Raw genomic sequence first — 24,014 nt, forward strand, 5'->3', positions numbered from 1 at the left:
GATGACTATACCTTGCTGGCAAGGACATGGTTGTCGCAGGCTACTAGTTTGATAACTTGTTCGATGGTCAAAGTCTAGTAGTGAGTATCCTGAATGTATTAACTCGAATTTGGGAGGGCGTATGGAACATTTTATTGGAAACGCAAGTAGAAGCTTTTACAAAAGCTCGAATGTTTATTGGATTAGATCTTGACAGAAGTGAGCGTTAGATTGTTTCCTAAATTCTGTTAATATCGTTGGAAATTTTAAAATACTTAGGCAAATTATTATTTCTGTTTCTAGAGACAGTTCTGACTTCTAGCAAAAAATAAAAATCGACTCTCATTTTGAAGGTTTATTAACCGCAAGCGAATACAAAAGTAATTTACAGTACTAGAATAGCTTAAGCTGTGAAGATTACATGTTGTTGGAAACAATAATATTAACTCCATGACGTTATTATTACTGAGTATAAGTCTGTATTATATCAGGTACAAGGAACTCTCCTACAAGGGAACTTGAAACAGAGGCCAGAGACTTAAAAGGTCGATGACTTAGGTCAGGTAAGCTGGCCAGCCACTAGGTGCCAGCACTCTTCCAGAACTTTTACAGCAAGAAGTAAAAGAAAAATAAAACACAAACAAAACGAAAAAAGATAATAAACCTTGAGAGGTAAGTTTTTTTTTTTATTTTTTTTTTGTAACTAATTGTAGGGTCTGTAGGGCCGAAGACTTTCTAAACTCGTATAGATATTCTCTTGAACTATAATAGAAGATAGAATGGTAGAAGAATGAGGCGACAAAGCCTGGCCTCCATAACTGTACTAGTCCGCCTACCTGGTGCCAGTTTCAGATCTAGGACGTACTATGGCTTCCTAACCTTTCTCTTCGTGACGTACTGACTTTTCTTTTTGTACCCTCTATATGTTCACTGCCTCACAGTAAAAATAGCTGAGTACTATTCATTCAGACTTATTCAGATTTTGGATAACATGGTCAGTATACAATTATAGCATCACTTTATCATTCTTAATGTTTCTTTTTAGTAAAAACCGCAAAATTATGGCATTAATATACTGATTGTATAACGAGAGAAGTTTTAGAATTGTATTAGAAATTTTGGAGATTTTAACGGTAGAATAGAAAGAGAACTTAATTAATTGATGGAAATAACAGGATACTTGTTTGAATTTCGACAGAAGAAATTACTTCGCTACTTCAAAGCCGAAATCATAAAAACAGTTGGTTGAAGATATAGTCCAGAGTGGTAATATTCTTCAAAATGTAACGCTCCTACATCAATACAACGCTTGTCCTTGTTCAAGCCACTCTTAGTGTACCTCCTTTATTGTTCTCTTTGACTTTTATTTTAGATTAGAGGGAAAATAAAGAAGTCTCTAGGATCCATGTCTGAATTTTAGAATGGTTGGGGTATTGTTGTCTCCACCTTGCGTTTTGCCAGAGCCTTCAGAGCTACTTGTGACTGGGTGCATTGTCATGACAGAGCCTTCAGATATCGGCGATGTCTCTTGGCTGTGGACCATAATCTTCAAACGTTCAATCACTTCTGTGTAAAATATACTGTTCACTGTTCAACGGGCAAAAATTCTTTGTGAAAAACAACTTTTGCATTAAAAAAGTAACAGCATCGATTTCACACCCGATTTGTAGACAGGCTCTTTATCTTTAAAGATCTGGCTTACCTTCAGTTTGCGACAAATACTCTAACAGTGCATCTTCGTCAATTGTCTGGCGAAATCTTCACCAATATCTTCGCACCCACCTTTTTTTTTTTTTTCAAATATCGGTGACGATTGAATGCCCAATGGATTTCGCCGAATTTAACTGCTGTGTTATCAAAGGATCTTTTAATTGGCAATCATAGTTTACATTCTGTCGCTGATTGGCCACATTTATATTGGTTCGATTCGATATCGGTCGTCCTACGCGTGGTTTCGTCTTCAATATCTTCTTGGCCATCAATGAATGTTTTATTCTACTCAAACACACACACATTCTGTTCATGGCTTTGTCCTTGTAAGCTTCCTGGATCATTTTAAAGGTCTCCATAGCAAATTTCTTCAGTTAAACGCAAAATTTGTTGGCACCAAGCTGCTTTACTCCACTTTAAGTCCCGACTAACACACATTCGCTTGAGGCTCAATCAGCACTCTACAAAGTCTAGGAGGACCTAAACCTTAAATGGTATAAAGAAAGTAATTTATTTTTAAATACTTTATAATATTACACAATAATTGAAAGGAAATTATTATAGGAAATTCTTAAAATAATAAAATTGAAAATCACAAGACTGAATAAAAAATTACATTTTAGTAAAACAATGAATAAAAATAAGTTAATTAAAGTTATATTCAAGAATTATTATAATAAAAGTTATAGTACTTTTAGTACTCGGTCAGAAATGAAGTTAGAATGGAGCGAAAGTAAGTTGGTGTCGCTATCTGTAGCAAGTAAAATAATCGTTAGTTTAAAACAAAGCCGCTAGGGAGAGACAAAGTTTCTAATGGATGCTTCGTAACACTTCCGTAACAATTATTCTTATTTATTCATTTTATTTGTCCTTTCTCTCACTTTGTTTTAGATAAAACAATTATTATAGTTATTTATTGTCTTTTTATTCAGTAAAAAATTTGAAAAAAGAGAATGTTATCTTGTCTATTCAAAAATAACCGCCTACTATTATAAACGATGTTGTGCCTTATCTAAGTTTTTATCATCCTTTGTTAGGAAATTCAAGGTCGTCTAAAGAAAATCACTGAGTTACAATGATCTAATAGATGTAGTATTCATTGTCTAACCTTCTATTTTTTTCACGTGATTTTCAAGAATAATTTCACAAAGTGCAAAGTTAGTGGGCGGAATACAATAAGTCCTGAGAAAATTATATCATTTTTTTTTTAAAAAAAAAGCTACCAAAATTTCTTAGAACGATTACTACGTACTCTCACTCTCAGTCAGAGGAAGTATTGCGATCGAGTCAAATATTCAATACTGAATTTCCAGAGAAAATACACATTTTGGACACTTTTCAAAGCATATGTCGCGAGATTCACTAAACTACATTTATATGCTCAAAATAAGAATGTTTATCTCACTTAGATGAACTGTGAAAAATGTCTTTTATAGATGTTTTTTAAGATATTTAGGTTTTTACAGATTTTTTAATTTTGTTTTTATTTTTGTCTAGCTTCTCTCTATTTCATAGAATATCCTGTTTTATTAGCAGCTACTAATAAAATTAATGACTGCAACAGGATGTACATGGTTGTCTGTAACGAGACAACACTGTACGGAGGCTAGCAGTGCAATAAAAATAGCTCCTGGCGCAAATAACCTCAGATAATGACTCCACTTTTATTACAAAAAATAAATACAAATTAAACTAACAATTTTTCGTTTTATTATTTTTAAGCGTGCGTTGCTAAATATGTATGCATTAAGAAATAGATTTCTTTTCCGTTTAGCTTTGTATATATTTCGACTTGTCTGTAATTTACTACAGCTATTTCGATTTTTCTCTTTAAACAGGGAAGACTTGCGCTGGTTTTGGCAGCTGAAGGGAACCCACTGCCCAGGGCATGAATTTACTCATTTCAGTAACTAAGAGAAATACAGAATGAAAGGGCTTTCCCAGAATTAGGGATGAGACTTCGTTAAAACTAATTCATTAATCCAGAAAGAATAATGCCAATTTCAGTTATTATTTTTTACTTTTCCCTTCTTCAGGGCTTATTGACGATATAATATTTCTTAGGCAGACAGAACAGAAGATGCAGCAATTTTCATAATAACAATGTAAAAATATTATATCGTCAATAAGCCCTGAAGATGACCTAGTCCCTAGGGTCGAAAGTTCGGCAAAAGTAAAAAATAATAACTGAAATTGGCATTATTCTTTCCTTATTCTGAATTAATGAATCAGTGAACTCCCAAAAACAATGAACAATACAAATACATTAACTTCATTTCCCGCTCATATTTAGTTTGCATTGAAGACAACAGAATGCATTACACTGGATTGCATTGGACTATTTATTTTTACTACTATTATATCGTACATAGAAAGATTATTGCCCTGAATGCAATTTTATTGCATGCGTACATCCTATTTATCCGCACCAGTAGATTGCTGTAGATGCAATTTCAACACTGACGTCACCCTTAACTATTAAATTTACGCTGAGATTTTACGATAGAATTCACCTCTGTGTTTTTTTGTGAGCTCTGAGTTCAGGTTAAATTCAAATATTCAAAGATATGATGACGGTTTTTTGTCCAAATGGCAAACGTAATCAATAGTGTCAGGCAAATCATTTACTAATTTCATTCCGTTACTATAATAAGATACGAAAACTATACTTAGAGTTGCATTATGAAGGAGATTACTCCACAGGATTGTGTATTAGGGAAACGTCTGCTCCATGAATTGGATAATGGGAAGAAACCTATATCAGAATGCGGAAATAAACTGCTGTTTGGCAAGAATGCAGCGATAAGTAGCTTTGACGAATTCGCACTTTAGTATAGCCATTTTCTTTAAAATTGATCTATTAAATATTTAATAATCGCTAATCTCATAAAGATGATAAAGCCACTGCGCTTCACTTAATGAAAAGAGAACGTTTTAATCTCATCTTTCACTCAATACTGTCTCAATAAATTTTCCAGAAGTTTCTTACAAGAAATTATGGTTCACCATTTTGTAATATTTATAAATAAATTTCAAAATCCATAGAAAAAAGAAATCCCCTTCTAATAATGACGCTACCCAATTGGTATATTTAGATAACTAAGTTAAGTTCAATGCCACAGTTGGTACATACAATCAACCATAAAGTTTAACGTTCCTAGATTTTTCGTTTTCAAGAATTATGTTCATAACCACATACTATCACAAAACACCTTTTTTATTCCTAACTCAGAGGACTTTAAAAACGTATACTTCCAGGGAAAAATTCATGTTGTCAGCCCCAGGTTATCTCAAAGAATTTAATGCGATCATACCGGCTTAGCAAGCTGACCAAGTATTGCGTCATACTGAATGGTTGGAGGACAAAAGACCTTAGATTCATTGAAAGTGTTTATAATGGTGTAGTATTCTGTACAGGCTACCATTAAAATGCTAATAAAAAGTGAAAGTACAATGTTTTTATTATAAAGTTAGGTGCAGGTTTGGTGTAGTGGTCATGAAGGTGAAGATGTAATTGAAAGATCGAATTAACATTCCAATTCAGATTCCAATTTTAGTTTTAGGTTTTCTAACTACTTCACAAAAAGAAGAAATTATTGCAAAATAGTGAAATTTTCGATCAGTTTTGTGGAATAGGACTGTTTGGCTCTGTGGGGGGTCTGTGTGGTTTGTGATCAGCACAACTCGAAAACTTCAAACTTTTATGATTAACAAAATAATGCCAGTTTCAGTCATGAATTTTTTGTAATATTTTTATCGAGCTTTCGATCTAGGTCTAGGTTGGCCATCTTCAGGGCTTATTATCTATATAATATTTTTACATGGTTATTGTTAAGTTGGAGTATCTTCTATTCTTATCTGCTTATGAACTCCTGAATACGCAAAATTAACAAAATTCCTGAATACATCATCAGCAATTTAACTTTGGACGAAAACATGAAAAATATCATTCGAGGAAAAACTACAGGTGTTATTACTAAAAGCCCCCAAAAATATACAAAATAAAACCAAATGCACATAAAATCATAACAAATAAAGAACACGAAACAGTTCCTTAAAAAATTACAATTCCCAACGCTGACAAAGGACAAAAAACGGTTGTAATGACAAAAACAGACAATGTACATTCATGACTGAAACTGGCATTACTTTTTTCATTCAACTGGATTAATGAATTAGTTACCAAAAACAATGTTTGAACTTGATATTTGTTTGGAATTTAACTAACGGACCTTGTCGATAGATGATAAGCTTTTCGGGGAAAAAAATCAGCCAATCGAATGTGAGCCGCTTTACTGAATCGATTAGCGTTCGTTTCTAACGATTTTCTCTAAATTTTGCACTTTCACTGTGCATAAAGAACACTTTCATTTGAAACATTTTCAAGGCTACTTGATCTAAGCGGAGTTCTTAGTTTGGGATGAAACTTCTTTAAATTACCGTTTTAGATTTTTTTTTTTTTGAAATTTATTTAAGGAATCTGAGGTCATTGGAGCCCGGAGCTGTTTTCAGTGCACTGCTAGCCTCCGGGACAGTGTTCTCTTGTTACGGACAGCACATTGCAATAGCACATAGCAACCAGTTGGTTGAGTATAAGTCAATTTGGTTTGAAACCTATTCTTCATGAGAGTATAGTGTAGCATGCATGTTTATTGCATCTTTGACCGGTTTAGCTCATCCATCAGAGGTGGAGAGATCAGTTTGGTTGAAGAGATTTCAACTTAATTTATGTTCCCGTCTCGCACTACACCTGCTGACTGAGTGAGAGAGAAGGAAGTCGAAATCTCTACACCAAACTGTTTAATCTATCTCTGATGATGGAAGTAAATCCTAAACCGACCAGGGATATGATAAACATGCGAGCTAAGACGGATAAAAATCAAAGATTTTACACCAACACTGCGTTCCTAACCACATTTTGAACGTAACTCTTGGGTTGAAGGTGACTTCACCCTTCATCAACAATAATATTTTATTACAATTATGTGTAAGTAGTAGTATCCATCTTTGAGGATTCTAAATTTCAATATAATTTAAATAAATAATTGTGGTTAAGGAAAGTCATTAAAGTGTTCATATCGTATTTTAAATTGTTATAAAACTTAATGTTAAAATTTCTCGAACCTAAATTGATAGGTTTAAAAAGGCGATTATTTTATAATAAAATTAGAGAAGATATTACACAAAGTCTAAATTGTAATTTAATTAAATGAGAGTAGAATTCTAAACAGCTAACTTAAGATTATTTTATTAAGTAATTCAAGTAAAAAATATAGAAATAAGAGAGAAAACTACAGCAGTTATTGGAATGTCTACCAGTTGGTGCAAGTTAGGTGTTTGTGAGAGAGCTGAACAATCCAGAGAAACTGAACATGGTGCCATTATATTTGGGGTCGGTGACCGCTATCTATACGAGTTTTCTTCCATATTTTGTGTACATAACCTGAGTAAACTTTAAAAGCATTGAGTTTTGAAAGGTAATTTTTAAAAAAGAAAATATCTTTTTGTAGAAAAATATTTAAGTAAGAATTATTTAGTTTTTTCATTAATATGACCTTCATTCTGTCGGGAGGTTTTTAACTTCGCATTTTTTTCTTAATATACAAAAGAGAGAGGCTTGATGTCGTGTCAGATATTTAGAAAATGAGATTCATCCAGAAAATTAATAATTTAAAGTGCCGCAAGCATTATTCTGGTACGACAATTCACACGAATACGCTGATTGCATAAGTTGTCTTGTAAATTTTGAGTTTTATTAAAAAGATAGTAGGTTTCGTTGTAATAGTCAAAGGAACTTTCCGGACAGTTTTAATCATTCCCTAGATGTTCTAATGGAAAAATCCTGCTTTCTTACAAGATCCTGTATTTTTCTTCAAAAACTTCCGAGGCGAATACGATCACTTTTGGCAGCAAAGAGTCAGATATCTCATACCGCGATTAAACAGGATGTGAGAAGTTGTTACCTCCTTCTGGTCCTGGCAAAACCTACACTAAGGTTCCCGGTTTAAATAACCCCATCTTGGTGGAGGTTTTTCCTTAACCTAATGAGCCTTAAAAGGAGGCAAGACACCAGATTAATATGGTCACTTCCTGACTTCAGGATTTTCTTTATCTTAATTTTACACAGCTTTTTTACCAAAATCAAATACGCCCATTACTCTCCTGGGAAAACCACCTAAGGGTAATCCTGTGTTTTCAAAGATGAGAAAATCAACCAGAGGAAATGAGTAAGTCCTTTTCTTTTAGGCCTTTTCTCAGGTTTTCCTTACCGCACATTTAAGTAGTATAAATTTCAGCGTGGAAAACCGTGGAGCAGATTCCAAGAGAATTAAGAGCTCTAGCTTTTCCAACTCCTCAGAGTTGCCAATTTTTTGGGCTAGGTCACTTGGAAAGGGTTTTCAACACTGCACCTTGGGGTGATTTGGTGTCCAGTCATGCTCCTAGCTTCGTACGGCCTGGGTCTATCTAATTGTTTATCACCGTATGTCCCCAATGTCTGAAGGAAATCAGTTTAAGCGAACACTGAAATAAAATGCTTCTATTAAAAGTACCTTTTAAATTTTTGTAAGAAATATTCACACCAAAGCAATAATAGTCTTAACGAAACTCACGTTCAACTTTAAACGTTACCTTTTTCCTAGAAAATTCAAGGCAGTTATCTCGTAAAGGCCTTTCTATACAGACGCACTACAGGTAAGCTGATCTTCTTCCAACTGGATATTTTGACAACATATTCCTTTACTCATAAACATTTTTTGGGTGTTGAAATGGTGAATCGGCACTTCGTAGGAGAACTTCTTCCTATCTTTTACAGTCTAATTCCTTTACCAGTAGTCAACGTAGTCCGCTACCTTGGGCTTTACCTTGACAGAAGATTTACACGGGAATCCTCATACTCGACATAAGAGAACAGAACAGACGCTTCCGACAACTGAACTTCACCGTTAAAATCATGTTTCCAAGAAAAATGCCCCAAATAAAAGTGATGGTAATACACCTATGGTGTACATCAACAATGCTTATTGAAAATAATTGGACCAATTTCCGAGAAAGTGGCTAACAATTGTGACAACCTTTATTATCTAATTTGGAACTTTGATTTCATATTTATTTATTATTGATATTACATGACGATAACATCCATACATTTCACTAAAATGCACTTAACAGTTAAGTTTAAATAACCGCTCTTCCTGAAGTGCCTTCAATAGAATTTTGCTGAGGAAATGTTTCAAAAATAAAAAAGTTTTAGAAGTACATCTAGGTGATGGTTTAAGAGATGTTTGCAGAAAATCGCCGAGTATTATTGTGGAAATTTCAAAAAATGGAGAAACAATTCAGCAAAGTATCCGATGGGTTTATTTTATCCAAAAACTAACAGATTTTTTTAAATTTGTGTTAAGCTGATTACAAGCAGATATGATAAAATTTAAATGTGTAATTTTTTTTGAATAGGTCTGTATGTTTATTAAGAGATGAACAGAATTATTAAAATTAATGGTTGTAAAATATTAATGAAGACGTTTTGTCGATAATTCTTAAAGTAAGTGTTTATTCTTGTTGCATCTTTACTAAGAGTTTATCAGCAGCTTCATTTATCTTCATTTGGCACCTCCCTTAATAGTTGAAGATTGTTGAATGTCACTTCCATAAAAACTGATCAGTTGTGCGGAAAAAAATTGCGCCAACTTCGATGTTACATAGTGGTTCAACTTGGAAACAATTCGGTTATCAACACTTATAAGAATTGCAGAAATAGAAATTTCTTCACGTATTACGTGAGCACAAACATGCACTCTTCATTGGAGCAGTTATCAAAAGGCTCATTATCAGTGTTACAGGAAATGAATTTAATGCACTTGATAGGTTCTCTGACTTATATTGTATAATTAAACTGTTGACTCAGAAAAACGAGAAATTGTAGTTGTTTTTTTTTTTAATTGAGAATGATTTAAAAATTAAAAATTACAACATTAAATGGAAAATTTAGTTTGAATTTAAATTTATGGTAAATAACAGGAAGCAATTAAAACGCTTTTATGAGTATTAGAGTTACAGATTATGATTTTTAAAAAGGTCTATTTTGAGTAAAAATCAATCCTTATACGACTATCCTACCGGACAGTTTTAATCCTTAACAACTCCCCTTCTAGTCCATTAATCCCAGACCGTTATTTACAAAAAGGCAGCCATTCAAAGTATGATTTCCAGGTTTGTTTCTTCCAAAGAATTAAGCTTCACTAACATGCCAGCCATCTTTGTTTATATTGTAGCCGACACTGTTCCATGTCATTAACCCGAGATGACTAATTTAAATGGGAATTTATTGGACAAAAAGTCACCAATTTTGAAAATGTGGTTAGGTTGGCAGTGCTGGTTGATTGATTTTTACCCGTCATAGCAGGCGTATTTCTTGTATTCCAGACCAGTTTTGGACTTTCCTCCATCACTAGAGGAGATTAATCAGTTTGATGTAGAGATTTTGAGTTCACTGACGTCACCAACACTACTCTTTCTCACTCTATTTTGATTTTACACCAATTTTGATTCTTGAATAAGATGTATTCTTAGATAATTATTTGGTAGTTTTAGTTCTTTTCGTTTTTAAACATTTTTTTGACATTACACTTCTAAATTTGTACCTGAAATGTTTATAATTTTTTTTTTTTTTTTTTTTTTTTTACAGATGGACTAAAAATTGGGAAGTGAACTACTGATTAATTGACACGAAGTAGGAGACCTAATTTCGAACGCTGATTGAGGAATCTAGAGGAAAAATTCACTGAATGAAAGAACAGGACAATCTTTACTGAAGGCTGGGGCATTCTTTATAATATTAATAAAGATTAAATATCTTAGTTAAATTCCAAATTTTAAGTAAAACTGTAAATTCAAAGTTTGAAGGTTACATTCATAGTGTAAATTGTGGTAAGAAAACGTCGTGAGAGTGTGAGTTGTCAAATTCATTCAAAACCATTCTTTACAATGCCAATATGTTTATTTTTATTTTTTTTGTTAAATTTTGAATAAAATTACCTTCACTCTTCGTTGCATCACTCTTCCTCCTATCTTTTACAATCTAATTGCTTTACCTGTAGTCAACGAAGTCCGCTACCTTGAGCGGCTTTACCTTGACAAAAGACTTACATGGAATCCTCATACTCGACTTAAGAGAACAGAACTCAACAGACGCTTCCGACATCTGAAAAGACTACTCGACAACAGATCAAAACTCACTATAGACAACAAAAGACTTATATCGTATGTAAGCATATTAAAGGCAGTCTGGGCTTATGGCATCGAACTGTGGGGTTCAACCAAACGCTCAAATCTGCAAAGGATGCAGCCCTTGCAGTCTAAAATTCTTCGCCCCATTGTAAACGCTCCTTTCTACGTCACCAATCAAACCATTCACACAGACTTGAACATTCCTTTCGTCACACAAGTTGCAAAAACACGATTCAGAAAATTCCATCTTTAACATAAAATTACATCACAATCCAGTTGTATAACATCTATCTTCCGAAATATTTCAGGACAACACTTCTAGACGACTTAAAAGATAGTGGCCTTGCGATCTCCTCTCTGATGAAGAGAGTCAGTAGAATGTAGAATGTTATTGGAGTGTTACCGCTAGCTGCTTATTGTTACCCTTATTGCTTATAACGCCTTACCCTTATTGTAACTAAATAAATCATTAAAAATATTTTTTTTTTTAATAACCACCTTAACTTTTGAATGGCCACTACAATTTAATTTTACACTTTTTCTCGTTGACCTTCACCCTGAATCGAAAATAATACCTTCTTATTAGGTGGATTATAAGTTATAAAATCAAGAGATAATTTTTTTTTTTTAGTAAATACAAAGTGGTTCAAAAATGCTTTTTAGGAGTTCTCCTTTAGAATTTTTTTTTTTTTAAATCTCATTATATTCACAAGTCTGGAGTGCCCCATCTAGCCAAATAGATCAAGTCATCTTTAGAAACATTGAGAATAATAAAGTAATAACTATTCTCTAAGATTCAGCCAGTCAGCTAGCACGTTCACAACAGGGAAAAGAGACCAGAAAGTAAATATATAACAACAGTTATTCGTAGAATGTTCTTGGGTAAACCATTTGGGGAAAACCTAAAGATTAGAATGTAGCGAGTTACGAAGTCTTGGAAAATTATTATTTCTGTCCTGGCACCAATGATACATATGTCTTAACGACGCTCAGAATGTCAGGTTATTGCCTATGATAACATTTAACGAGGAATAGCTAGCCTTTGTTTTTAAGGAAGTTCATTTATTGGTTTGATTAAAGTTGGTAGCAGTTATTGTATACTTGTTAAAAGATACTATTTTTTGAGGAATCTTTAGTTTTGGAAAAAATAATTTTCATTATATTCCTCACGTATTGTTTCAAAACATGAAAAAGTAACAATTTTACGTATTTTATGATCCTTAAAGTCCATTTGAAAGTACAAATTTCAACTCTACTGGGGCCCAATTATCCAACCAGTCTGAAAACTTAATTTTGTTAATGAGACTAATTAACAGTTAGAAAGTACTTATCTTTTTCAAGTTTATGAGAAAATTATCACTTGAATAGATCTATTTATTACTTCAATACGACAAATAAAACATTTAGGAGCTAAGTGTTAGGTTAGATTTTAAGTTTAAAAAAAGGGACTTTATTCTGCGGGTCTACACACCTGATTTTGGCAAACTGCTGTTTCATATTGTTTATTTACATTTCAGTCTTCACTAATATTTAATTTTAAACAGCCTTGCCAGTGTCGGTGTACGTAGAACCCAGTTTAAGATAAGTTAACCTTTAATCCTTTTTTGCTTAGTTTGAACTAAGGATCGTTTCGTCCCTTGAGACCAGAACTACTGTTAAGTCGCAAAAAGTAAATTTTACAGGAGAGACATTTTTTATTATTTTCAATTTCTATTAGAAGTATTTCCAAATGGAAAAAACACAACTTGTACAGTAGAATGGTTCTGCACTGAAGTAATACTATTCATATAAACATAGACTTGTTCTCGCATGCAATTTTCCGAGGTTCTTAGGCGGCTAAGATGTTTAATATTTCTGCCTTAAATAAATCGGCTATTGATTTTTGTATAAAGCATTAAAAAAAACGAAATTTGAATTGTTTTGGACTTAGAATAGTTCTGCACTCAAGGGACGGTTTAATTTGTTATTTTTTAGAAGAACGTTATCTTATTGACTGTTGTGTTTTAATTATTAGTTACCCAATTGTTAAGTTGTTACTAATTGTTCGAGTTAGCTAACATATTGGACAAAAAAGGTGATAATAAGTGATAAATGAAAAATAACTATTTACGTACGTTTAGTTTGCATCGTACATTAAATATATTATCTTCACAGGCTCTCTTTCATTTCAAACTGCCTAAAAACAAGTTTTAAAAATAGTTAAAACACCTATTGAAATATTTTGATCAAAATTTTGTGCTTTTGTTACAAGGTTGTTGGCATATGGTGTTGCCCGTACCGGTCTGCAAATGAGCAAAGCACAAAATGAGCTGTTAACACAGAAAAGGTTCACTTTAGTTCCAGCAGGCGACCACAGTCATAATGGCAGCAAGTGGAAAATCTTCATCTAAAGGTTTCGCTTTAATACACTCTGCAAGTTTTCTTTCTGCAATTCTCACTAGTGACGATTTGGAAAACTACCAATTACTGGCTAATTGTTTTCTTCCTCAAAATATTAGATGAAAGATTCATTTTACAATCTATTAAGCGAGTAACCAGATACTGGTAACCATTTCTATTCAGAGAGAGATAGCATGAATAAACTGTTAGTGTAAGAAATATCGCCAGAAAATCTTTATTAAATTTTGTTAGTGAACACAACTAGGTATTTTAAATAAATTAAATATTTTGAAAATATTAAACTAACGGACTAACGGTCAAGTGAAAACAGGTTCTTTAAGAGAAGCCAGTTGAGCAGAACACTGAGAACTCCGTCTATGTGAGATTATTCTCTTTAATTCTTATAATTACAAAAGTAACTTTATAAACAAGATTTGTGCAAAAATAATGAGTCTAACATTGTTTGTTCACTAGCTGACTATAAATGGGCAACCACAGATAATAGTCACTAAATTGCCACTCTAGGGGAATACAATTTTTGTTTATATCTGATGATAATTCCTATTCTTTGTTTACAAAACAATGGTAATTAAAAAATACGTGTTATATGATCAGTTTTGTACATTACACTACCTCCACCGTGGTCCATTCGCCATTATTTTGCTTCTACTGAACTCTGTTTCTCTCTGTACAATTAGCCACCTCAGATAGGGAAGAGATTTGTCTAGCGGTAGATTACTCGGTGAAACTGGATTCGAGTCTTGGCTCCACTTATGTTGTTTGTTCTAGGAATCTTAAGCTCTAATGAATCCATTGGAGAGGATAGAAGAGAGGAGCACGGTGAAGTGTTTTTAAAAATTTTGTTTTCTTTTGCTTTTGATAGAATAAATCTTTATCATAATACAAATAACATATGTACAAAAAAAATAAATACATGAAGTGTCAATGTACAAAACATTGTAACCTTCATAACAAGTGCTAGTAGAAAGGTTAAGAATGCAGGGAAAAAGGAAGGAAAACCAGCAGCTAACTTACCTACATAAATAAGTAAAATAATTATCCACAAATAAGTCAAATTCCAAATTTAAAGCAAAACAGTCTACTGGTAATGTTAACTTACTGAAATATTTTTAGTTTTTAGCAAGTTTTGTCGTAAATACAATAATTTACAATATTTTTTTAAAACTTGGTATTCTCACTGAGGTCAATTTACCGTAATTAGAACGATTCCGGAGGAAATTTCATCTGAACAGACGCATTTCATCTCTAGCTTAGTCACAAACCTAATAAATGCATAATAGCCGACTCTGGAAATCAGCTGCTTATCACGGATTTGGAATTACCGAGAACCCAGAATGGTTCAAGGCATCGCTTTTCGAAAAAAACCCTGTTTCTGCTTTCCTTTTTTTTTTTTTTAATGGAAAAAAAGGATTTTCCAAATTTATTAAGGAGATTTTTTGGTTCAGAATTTGACAGTTGGTAATAGAATTTATTTTTTATGTTCTAGGGCCTGTTTGGCATCTTCTATAGGTACCTGAAGGGTCAGGATTTCTGTCGGGGATTCCTCCATTACGCTTTGAAATTGACATTCACCCCAACGTGAACCTTATCTCGAAAGAAGGCATTCTCTGTGATATAGTCAAGGATTAACCGTTAGTATTTTTTTAATTATTAAATTATGTTTGTTTGTTACTTTTAAATTTTGCTAAAAATTTAAAACTGTGTTCATACAAAACCAGTAAAGGTGTGGGTCACTTAAGGGTATATGGCGCGAGGAAGGAATGTGTGGGGCGTACCTCGCCTAGTGGAGGTACTCCCTGGCAATACTTAAACTTACTGACCACTGACAATTGAACCTAACACTGCGATGACTGAGGCTAACGGTATTCAACCATATCAAAGGGTAGTCCGTGGCAGTGCGGGTCGATTATTAATATTATTATTATTTTATTTATTTATTATTATTTTTGAAAAAGATGCGGATGGGCTGAGGTGATTTCGAGGTATTGGGGACAAAATATTTGATTACTTGGGTTACAAAAAGGATTTCTAGACCACTGTGTAGCGAAATATTAGAAACATAGCATGCAGCGTTGATGACTTGGCAAAGGATATTAAGAAATGAGTGGATTTGCTTGGTAAAACTCCGATTCTCGCTTCCAATGCTTAGACGGATTTACATAGCAAAACTTTATATCAGTCTTTTGTTGTTTAGAGTAAGTTTGGACCGTCCGTCAATCTTTTATGGGTGATACTGTCAGCCGTTTGTCCAAAGTAAAGTGATTATCAGAATAAAGAAGAACAAACATTTTTTTACAGTTTCATGATCGTGTTTTGTCGGTAGTCAGTACTACGATCCATTGGAGAGGATAGAAGAGAGGATGGCACGCCTCCGTGTTCAAGTGTTCTTAAGAATTTTTGTTTTTTCTTTTGCTTTTGATAGGACAATTTTATTCGTTATTTTGTTAGTCCGCCTTCTTTCAGGCCGAGGTCTTTGCCATTAAAACTTACGCTGAGGAAAATCTGCGAATAAATCTTAGAAATAGGGAGATTTGCATTTTTTCGGACAGTCAAGCGACACTGAAGGCCCTCTCTTCCTTCAGAACTACCTCTTCCCTGGTCTGGGAATGTAAAAAGGCCGTAGAAAAACTGGCTCGGCACAATAAAGTTTGACTGGAATGGGAGCCGGGCCAAGTGGAGATTAAGGGGAATGGATTAGCAGATCAACTGGCCAGGATTGGAGCTAGTACTCCTTTCATTGGCTCGGAACCAGCCCTGGGGATCACTAAGGGTGCAGTTTGTATAGCTCTCAGAGATTGGATCTGGAGAGAACATGAAAAGTACTGGGTGGTGCTTCTTGGGGTCAAACACCGCAAGAGAGTTATGCCCTTGCTGTGTAAACAAAGAACCAAAGAGACTCTGGGCTTGGGCAGAAATCAGATTACTCTGGTTGCAGGCCTATTCACAGGGCATAGTAGGTTCAGGAAATGTCTGTACAAGGTGGGGCTTACAGTTGTGCAGATTGTGCCAGACAGAGGAGGAAACGGCCTCACACTTGTTGTTCGATTGTGTTGCAATAGAGAACTGTGCTACGATATTTTTGGAACTTTGAGGCCAAAGGAGATTGTAGCGCAGAATGAACTGGTAGGGAAAGTCTTCAACCTTCTTAGAAGGGGAGGTTTCATCTATTAGACTTAAACTTCTAATCTTAATCTTAATATTAGCCCATCTTCTAGTGAGTCTCAATGTATGAGGGAGGCTCATGGGCGGAGGAAAAGATTGGAATATGGAGCTGTGAACCAGCGGCATATGCATTGGTGAAAAGGAATGTTTTAGAATGGGTGGAAATGCCGTTGATTCCAACGAGAAACATTTGAATAGTATTCAGGCAACTGTAGACAGGAGAAAGGCAACGCACATCCTGTGTGTATGGTTTTCTCGCTTGCATGAAGAATTGCCAAGACAATGAAGAACGAATATTTCTTCTTAGTTCAGACAATGATAAAGTTTAATAAAATGTAATATTGTGTAGGTAAATAACCATTTGAAAGTTTTCAAATAAAAGAAGTTGTATTGGATATATCTTCGGCTCGGGCGGTCGGGTTTTTAAGTAAATGTTTGCAGGTGCCCATATTTTTTTCTTTTTTCAAAGAAGTGGTGAGAGTAGGAATGAGTGTGACCAAGGAGACAGAGAAGCGGTGAGTGAGAGGTAAGTTAGCAGCAGGAGAAAGAAGAGAATGCAAGTGCAAGAGTGGGGAGGGTCACTGAGTACAACAGGAGTCAAAGAGAGAATGCAAGCAGGTTCTTCTCTGAAGTGTAATGCAGGTGTAAAAGTCAGCAGTTAATCACTAAAATATATATATAATAAATAGTTATATGCAGCGCAATATTGAAGACAAAAATAGTTGGCAATTTAGCGGAACCACTTTCAAAAAATAATAATGTGAAGTGGGTAAAGTAAGAGAAAAGAAAGGGTAGAAGAGGAAATGCATGATGTATATATAAAGAGCGAGACAAAGAGGGATTCGAACAAGAAGAAGACAAGGAGTAGAGCAGAAGAAGACCAGTGTTGCCACCATTGACTGACTATACTTGTGTAGTGGCAACACTGTTCACTATAGCAGCCAAGGGCAGCTCATCTCAACCACCGGCACTGCTCTTAAACGCCAATTATCCCAAACTACTTTTAATATTGCCTACAATTACCAATAACATCTATCGATTACGTATAAATCGATTAATATATACAACCAGCTGGCTTACCGTACAACAAACCATCTCCACTTATTAATAAATTTTCTCCTTTTGTCTTAAATAATTTGTAGAACCCTAACATATTAAAAGCAAGCCAGACAGAGGAGGAAACGGCCTCTCACTAGTAAAAGTAGAACGGATGTGCAGTACTTTTCTTTTATTGTGATGGCTTTAAGTAGTTCTTAACAAACCTCAGCTTTTATATCTCCTAATGTACCATAAGACTTACGGGACAGTGTGGTGAAATAGAACTTTAGATGTTCAGGACCTCTAAAAGGTTGAATTAAAAATATAATCTCTTCTATGCAGTGATGAGTTGTGACTTGAATGAGAGGATAGTTTTAATATGAAAATTTAACGCACTTACTTCTCAAACAAATCCTCTCCTTGAAAATATTCTATCAGGCATGCGCAGGGCCGGATTTACCTATAGGCTAACTAGGCTTTAGCCTAGGGCCTCAGGATCAAGAGGGGCCTACATTCAAATTGTTAGCAAAATTAAAATTACGCTATTCTAAAAACATAACATAATATTAGCATATAATATATTGATATACAGGGTGAACCAGTAAGTATTGTCCATAGGCCTACAGTGTGCAGAACATCTAATGTGGAGTTCAATGACGTTTTGGCCAACTTCATATTTTCCACTGTTCTTGAGTGACGTCACTTTAATTTTTTTTTCTAAAATCATTACTTTTTTTCAATAAAAATGTTATTACTCAGAAAGTTTTAATCCGAATTCGATTCTGATGACACGGTTAGAAAGACAGACAAATTTTCTAAAAATTGACACCATTTCAAAGCATAAGTTATTCTCCAAACAGCCTCAATCTTCCTCTGAATGCTGGAAATAAAAAGTAATCGAAATTTTTAAGAAAACTCATTAGGCCCTTACGTGATCATTTTTAGACCTAGGTGCTGGCACTTTTTGTAAAAGTTTCCTTGTTTAATGGGATTTCAAACGGTATATCATTTTCCAGGATTCCATTTATCTTCGTATGAGAAATTACGTTTGTTTTACAAGAAAACGTGTTCACGAATACTCAACAGTGTTAGTTATCAAGTTGTTTAATTCATTGAAAGCTCTTTTAGATGGACCAGTTGTCAATTTTTAAAATAGATTATCTTAAAATAAGGAAGTCAAAGGTTACAAATTGCTCTTTAAACATTTACTTCTGATCTATCTGAAATATTTGAGAAAATGTTAGGAAATATTTTAAACAAGTGCTATTTTTATAATCAAAAATTCATATGTACTTACTCCAAATAACAATTTCACACACAACTACACTGTTGAAAAAGAAAAGAATGAGAATAAACCTTAACCTTTTTTTTTTAAAACCTAAAACTTTCTGAGTAATAACATATTTTCTTAGAGGAAAGGGTAAAGAATTTTAAAAAAACTTTATTTGGGCATTGCCGATGGAACCTTCTTTCCAAAAGTTATTTTTCAAAAATCAAACTGCAATATTTCCATTAATATATCAGTGTTTGTATTAAGTAAATGTTTGCAATAATGATCACTTCACTAAAGCGAATATGGATTTTGATGTTTCCAGCATTTCCATCGATCTGATAAACAGTTTACTGATTGAAAGGGTCTCCAAAAAATGTTATATCTCCAGAATTCCCAAGCTAGATAATCAAATAGATTGCATAACTTCTATCCATAAAATAAAAGGAAAGTAAGAGCAGAGTAAAAACCCGGCATAGAACAGAGCGTGGAAATTACAGCTTTTGTCAGAGTTTTCTAATTTCCTGACACTGAAATAGGAAGACCTATATAGTAGCACGATCTTTCAACTATGAAACTAGCAGGGTAAACTTTTCTACGCCATACATTTTCCATAATTTAGTTCCATATAATATTATTGTTATGTAATAAATATTATATAATAATAATTTATTTACAGAATGAATACCAAAAGTGACAATACATAATATTTATGGCAATTGCCATAGTTTGATATTCACAGTACAAAATGATTAAAACTGAACAATTATTAAAAATGGAAATAAACGTGTAATATAAATTAATTAAAAATAATTAAATACAAAATCAAGTTCCGAGTGGGGAGAAGATTCATAAACCATTGTTTCATCCACTTCGCTGAATGCAGGTCTCCTTTTTATGAGATTGCTTTGTTTTTTGTTTTTAAATATTTATATCCTTGGGCCTGTACTCTACACCATATACACTGCTGATATTCCTACCAATCCTCGTACCTTCCTTTTTACTTATGCCGATGATACGGCCATCCTCTCTTCTCATAAAGACCCTGTCCTTGCCTACCGCTTCCTCCAATCCCATATAGAATCTCTTGAGCCTTGGCTAAAGAAATGGAGAATTAAAATTAATGAAAATAAATGTAATTACATTACATTCTCCCTAAAGCGAACTATCCTTCCACCCGTTTACCTAAACCTCACTCCTCTTCCCACAACAGATTGTGTTAAGTATCTAGGACTCTTCATGGACAAACGCCTAACCTGGAATCCACATACTAGACTCAAACGGAAAGAACTGAACAGACGATACAAACTTCTCTCTAGACTTCTTGACAAGCGATCTAAACTCTCTCTACAGAATAAACGACTTATCTATACTATGATACTAAAACCTGCCTGGACTTACGGAATGGAACTTTGGGGCTCAGCTAAAGCTTCCAATATCTACAGAATCCAATCCTTCCAGTCAAAAACTCTCCGTAGAATCGCTAATGCTCCTTACTTTGTTTCCAATCATACCTTGCACCGAGATTTCCTTGTTCCCTATGTTTCTGAAGCTGTAAGATCCCGTTACTTTAAATTCCACACATCAATCACCTCACATCCCAATCCTCTAGTAGCTCAACTTACCACTCTACCAGGAAATCCTCCCAGGCAGTTGAAGCGCAGGTGGCCACGCGATCTTCTAAATGAAGTAAGAGCCAATGTACAATAGTGAACTGTACCACTTTGGGAGTTTCACCAATGGGTGAATTCTCCCCTCATGTATTCATGTATCTATTCCATTATCATGTTGTATCAGCTTCACTTGATGCAGAATTATTCTGCAGTTGTGAAAATAAATAAATTAAAAAAAAAAAAAAAATATTTATAATGACTGATTATTGCTAAACTACATTTAAGATTTAACATTTTTCTGAGAGAATTCGATTTAGGGCTTTCTCATGTTTTTCAAATGAATCCTTACGATGATAAACTATTTTACAATTTGGATAGTCTAAGTAAAAATTGAATTTGTGTCCAAATTAAAAGATTAAAAAAAGTCAAACTTAAAATCGGGATCCCATATTTTCGTTGCAGAAGCTACAAAAATTAAGCATTTTGCTTAATAAATTGGGCAGTGTAATTTTGCGCTAGACTTTTATTATTCATTTCATGAAATTATCAACCAAATTAATTTTTTGTTTTCTCGAAAATTTTATTGCTTACAATTGCCTGGAAGAACTAGTGATCAATTCTTTTAAAGAAAATTTGAAGTATTGCGGCAAAGAAGTTAGGGTGTGTGGAGATTAAGATGTAGGTTGTGTTTGAATAGTCTCACGAGTTCCTAGTTGGCAGCACTTAAATTAAGCAATAAATATTCAGTATTAGGAGAGTGGGTCAGACACGGGAGGTCGTCAGGCTACAACTCCGAACATCCTAATATAGACATAAAACTTCACGAATTCATCAAGTTAATAGAATCGGCAGGTAATATAATCTTATATTCGATTTTAGTTATTCAGTTATATCAAAAAGATTCCTAAAGCATCAAACTCTTTTCTAAAAGAAGCTAAAGCAAAAAATTTAGCTAAAAAAGGCAGCGCTAATTGCCGCTCTATAAGTTTGTACCGATCTGATGCAGGAAGTCCCAGAAGAAATGTTGAAAAATGAGGACTATTAGATTCGCCTTCCAAATATCGGATTTCAGCAGTAATGCTTAAACGGTACGCATTAGATTTCTTCAACTCAAACTCAAAATTTTTCTCATGAATACTTGATTCAAAAACGATTCTTAAATGTTTCGTTTCGCCCAGAAAAATATAAAGTGAAATATTTTCAGCATTCCTAAAATGATCAAGAACCACTGCTTTAGAGAAACAAAAAAACTAGCAGTCCAACCGAAAAAAACAATTTTCAAATGAAAATGATATTTTAAAATCTACTTTGTTAAAAACAGGATAAACAGCTTCTGTAAAGAAGCACTTCAGTTAACGGAAGTAACAGAAGCGATACTAGCAGTGAGAGTCTGGAGCAAAGAACATCTTATCCTTCGAGTTAGGTTAGTTTACCCATTACAGATCGCATTCAGAATTTGAAGCGGCTGAACGGTAATTCGCTGAACACTTTTTTTTATCATATAATTATAAATATCCAAATCCATAAGTACATAGAAATTTCTGTTGTTAGATTTGCTGACTATGATATTCAATGTGGTAATTTTCAAGACAATAATCAATCTTTCAGAATTTTTTCAGAACTACTGAATAAACTTTTTATCATATTTTACTTTAACTCGCAGTTTATGTCAATTTCAGATCATATACTGACATTTAACTTTCCCATCTACACAAGATGTGTGAATTTATTGTAGTTTCTAAACCGTACAGAACGGCACGTTATTGACGAAGTAGGAGGCTTGGCAAAATAACAAGCTGAAGATCAATTCCAGGTTAGTTTTAGGAGCCTAAATCAATTCAAGATTCCAGAGATCTTTTCTACTTATCAATATACTCGTCAACAGTCAACTTTTAAGTGAATCTAGAAATGTTAGCACAACCTAATTATATAATTTTGGTTGAGAGCGGATAAGTGAAACAGTAAAAATCCTATAGAACTTCAAAAATTAATATGAAATTGTTTTCAAAATTTGTAAACAGGCTAGTATTTGTGTCCTGGCCTGTATTTGTAGGCTTATATTTTTTTAAAAACAATTTTTTGAACACAGATTGGAGTAAATTATTATTATTTGAGAAAATGATGCAATCACTCATCCACTATCAATCTTCACACTAACTTCTTACTTTTAATCTTGATTCCAATCAGTCGGAGACAGTCTGTCGTCTGAATTACAGCCACATCAACGTCCCTCATATTGCAATGCACTAAGCGTCGGCATTCCCCTTGATGGAGTGCTACTCACTGACAATTAGCACTTTTTATAAAACTATTGATCCTGCGCCTGTCGAATGACCTTCAAGTTGTAAAAGTGGCGAGCCTCTGGTCTTGTAATCAGAGCTATTATGTTTCTTTGATCCTATCTGTACCAATTGATTATTTTCAGGAAGTTCTTAGGCCTAAAATTCTGTACTAACCTCTTCGTCAGGAGTAAGAGTTAATAAGTTGACGCTAAGTCATGTCCATTTCTAGAGTTATCCACTCTTTAGTTTCCCAATACCTGCCAGTAATAAGCAACATGGTTGTGGGCCTTGAAGAGCTTTTTTCGGTGCATTACTGGCCTCCAGAGAGTTTTCTGTCATTACAGACAATGTTGTGCTTTACCGGATAGTGAGCTGTATGAAGCTCCCAGGAAGAGAAAATATAAGGGCCAGCAGCTGCTTTCGAACCCGTGATCTCCTCGTCGGAATGCAGTAGACGCTAATCATCACTAAGCTAATCCCTTTCCCTACCCACGCAAATCATCAGCCTTTGCCTTACCCTAGGTTTCTTGAAGTTCCGGAACCCCAAAACGGCCTGTTTTAATTCATCATTATTATTTTGTTAGGTGCGTAGATAATGGAGGGACCTGAGCATTAAGAGGCCTTTAAGAGCAATTTTTTTTTTTTACCAGCAATTACCTACTGACAATCTATTTCATAACATGATTGAGTGAAAATATTGTTCAAGTTTAACCAGTTTCAGTTAAAATGGAAATGTTCAATAATAAGTAAATGATTGAAAAGTGAAATATGTAAATTGCCTGGTTGTCCATATTTTAATAAAGTTGAGAACGGCTGTAAAATAAATAACTCAGTGGATAATAATAAATAATAATGCAGTCAATAGTAATAGAAAATCGTAAATGTTATTGAAAAGGTTCGCAGTTAAGGTTATGTTTTGAAATTTATTAATTCCGTTGAAGAAACAATAACAGTCTGTTTCTGAGAATGTTAAATGGAGAGAAATATATTTCATTTTGTGAACTATTCCATTGTAAGTTTAAGAATTCTTTCTCACATTACTCACCAGTTCTGTCCTTTCTACAATCTCTAGAAAGGATCCTTTTATCATTGAAGGCATCCATCATTTTCTAACAAACAGGTAGGTTCCTGTGATGCAGATGCAATGTAAGAGTGGCAACACGGTTCACATGTTTTGACAATTCTTACCTGGGTTCCTTTTTAACTTCAAGCATTCTGAAGTCACTCTTTTATTAAAAACTCTAAATTTTACTGAAAACATTTTCATATTAAGCTTTAGTAACTGTCTAGAGCAAGGGTTGGCAACCTATTTTAAGTAGAGAGCCATTTCTC

At 34.0% G+C, this 24,014-nt stretch overlaps 1 long non-coding RNA gene across 4 annotated transcripts; it reads left to right on the plus strand.

The window, feature by feature from the left end:
- The first annotated feature begins 134 nt into the window (after positions 1-134).
- LOC141459460 (uncharacterized) lies at positions 135-22,336 on the plus strand. 4 transcript variants are annotated; one of them, XR_012461487.1, is made up of 6 exons: positions 135-651; positions 10,376-10,504; positions 13,169-13,309; positions 14,804-14,948; positions 19,113-19,372; positions 19,467-22,011. It is a non-coding gene; the product is annotated as an uncharacterized lncRNA (long non-coding RNA). The 4 variants fall into 4 exon arrangements; XR_012461485.1 differs by lacking the exons at positions 135-651; positions 10,376-10,504 and adding an exon at positions 12,255-12,991; XR_012461483.1 differs by lacking the exons at positions 135-651; positions 10,376-10,504 and having other exon boundaries at positions 12,255-13,309.
- Positions 22,337-24,014: the final 1,678 nt, after the last annotated feature.

The sequence above is a fragment of the Rhodnius prolixus genome, unplaced genomic scaffold (assembly GCF_049639745.1).
Source record: "Rhodnius prolixus isolate KJV_2025 unplaced genomic scaffold, Rpr scaffold_1, whole genome shotgun sequence".
NCBI classification, from domain to species: Eukaryota; Metazoa; Arthropoda; class Insecta; order Hemiptera; family Reduviidae; genus Rhodnius; species Rhodnius prolixus.